Raw genomic sequence first — 2,511 nt, 5'->3', positions numbered from 1 at the left:
AGAGCCGGATCTTTCTTCCAGATCTGCTTTAGTCTGGAAGCACCGCTACAACCTGTCCCCCATGGGTGATGCCGCTGGGATTTGAAAGACGGATGGCACAGCTACTTTCAAATCACAACAACACGCAGGCCACCACCAGACAGCAAACAGACAGGATCCACCTTCCCTGTGACTTCCCATGCAATGAACTGCTAAGGTCCCGCCCAACCGTTCCCAGAAACAATGGGGTCTTGTTTTTTTGTTTAATGATCAGAACCTCGAGTCCTTAACACACACACACACACACACACACACACACGAAACCATTCTCCTTGGCATCGTTTTATCAAATGGGAGTGTCAACATTTTTGTAGCTCCAAATGAACAACAAAGAGCTATAATTTTGGTGTTTGTTTGTTGAAAAGACCAGCAGAAATTTTTCTTTCTGCTTGTTTAAGCTTCATTTAATTCCAGCTCCAATCTGTCCCTCTTTGATTGCATTCCCAAATCCTAAATAAAAGTGATAACTCTTGCTGCCAATTGTAACAAACTGCTGGTGCCAGTTACTGCTTTTTGCAGAAAAGCACGAGCAAAAAAAATAAAGAAGAAGAGCGAAAGAAAAGATCCTTTAATACTCAGTTGACAGCTTTATCCAAAAGAGGGGGGAAAACCCCTGGCCTTTCCAAAACCATCTGATATGCTTGTAAGAACCTCGTTACTGAGTTCATGTATCTTCTTTATTGTTCTTCATAAACAGGCTATTGGATCTCTCCAGCTTGCAATGTGAGAAATGAAAGAATTTCCTCCCATCCATTCCTCTCTTATCTCATGATTGTTTTGTTCTGAGAGGTCGGGGAGACCCGTATAAATGTCTCTGCTGTTTTATTTGTCCTCTCCAAGCCCATTCATGCTTTCCTCCAGGGCTTGTGACTCCCCTGTTCTGTTTCTGCCTCTACCTGTACCTGTTTTCTGTTCTCTGCTTCAAACCCCACTAAATGGTTTGAGGTTTCATTTCAGAGGGTGATGTAAGAGAGAGGAGACAAAGACATGTTCAAAAGCCACTTTGCAGCAGGTCTGTGCTGGGGAGGTTGGAGATAGAGGCGCCGAAGTGGCTCTTCACCTGACATCACAGAGAAGAGCCTGGTTTGTGGTGCTGAGGTCTCCTGATTCGGGAGCACTGAGCGCTTCCTTCACTGGTCTTTTCTGAGTGCCCTGCTGATGGGGGCCTCCCGCCACAGCCACAGCAGCAGCCTGAAAGGTCTCTTCAGCTCCAAGAGGTGCAGACTCTCCGTCATCCCTCTAAAGTCGTGCTGGTCATATTTGCTGGATACAGGAAGTGGTGAGAGCCTGCAGCAGTGGCTTATCTGGACAGAAGGTGTAACTTTTTAAAAGGGTCTCTAAAGAGCCCTGATGGCCTAGTGGGTTACCCATTGGGCTACTAAACTCGCAGTCAGCAGTTCAAAACCACCAGCTGCCCCAAGGGCAAGAGATGAGGGTTTTCTACTCCTGTAAAGAGTTACCGTCTCAGAAACCCACGGGAGCAGTTCTCCCCTGTCCTAGAGGGTCACTATGAATCAGAATCAACTTGAGGGCAGTGAGATTTCTGAGATGGGTCTATGATAGGATGCTCACCTTCATGCTGGAGACCAGGGTGCACCTTGTGGCCAAGGTACTTCATGCACAGCCACCTGCCGTATGTCCGTGGTGGCTCACCTGCTGCTAGGATGCTCAAGAGGGTCCAACCAGTCTTCTGAACTAGCACAGAGTTGAAAGGCAGGTTAGCAGTCTACTTCGGAAAGCCCTGTGGCACACCAAGGTCTGATCTACAACCAATCACGGGCATGATGCAGAACTTACCGCCAACCCGTCATGCTCTTGGGCAAGGGGTCACCTTAAGTCAGGGGTCCACGCAGATAGCAGCTAACAACTGTCCTACAAGTGTAAGAGGCACGGTAAGGAGTCTGTCTGGGTGCGGGGGGGGGGGGCGGGCAGGGAAAAGTAAATAAACCCAGCTGTTTACTGAACCGTGCTCCTATGGAGGATAAGAGAACAGGAGACATCTCAGTCTTCAAAAACTGAGAAGGATAAGGAATGAGTGTTGAGTCCATTCCAACTGAGGGCAACCCTCTCCCAGGGGCCATCTGCTACGGTCACATGGCTAGCAGCTGAGCGCTTTCCCCTCGTGCATCAAGATGCCCACTGGGAGCGTCTGGAGAAGGGCTGGAGGGCTGGGTCTGTTCCATGGGAAGGACATCGAGCCCTTCTTCATGGGGTTTTCCTAGTCTATGTACCATCTTCTTAGCTCATCCGGGCACCATACCATCCCACAGTTCAATCACAATTGCTACCAAAATCAGCTTCACAACAGTTTGTTCTTTCTTGAAGTCCTTGATATCAGCTCCCCTTTACCCCTTCCCTTCCCCACCACCCCACTCTCCAGGAAACCTTACTCTAGTTGTTGTCTCTGTAGGGTCATCTATCTTGGGTTTCATCTACGGAAAAACAGAAAAACACAGAACGGTTCAAGACGAC

This window comes from Tenrec ecaudatus, chromosome 8 (assembly GCF_050624435.1).
Source record: "Tenrec ecaudatus isolate mTenEca1 chromosome 8, mTenEca1.hap1, whole genome shotgun sequence".
NCBI classification, from domain to species: Eukaryota; Metazoa; Chordata; class Mammalia; order Afrosoricida; family Tenrecidae; genus Tenrec; species Tenrec ecaudatus.
This window is presented reverse-complemented; position numbering follows the sequence as displayed.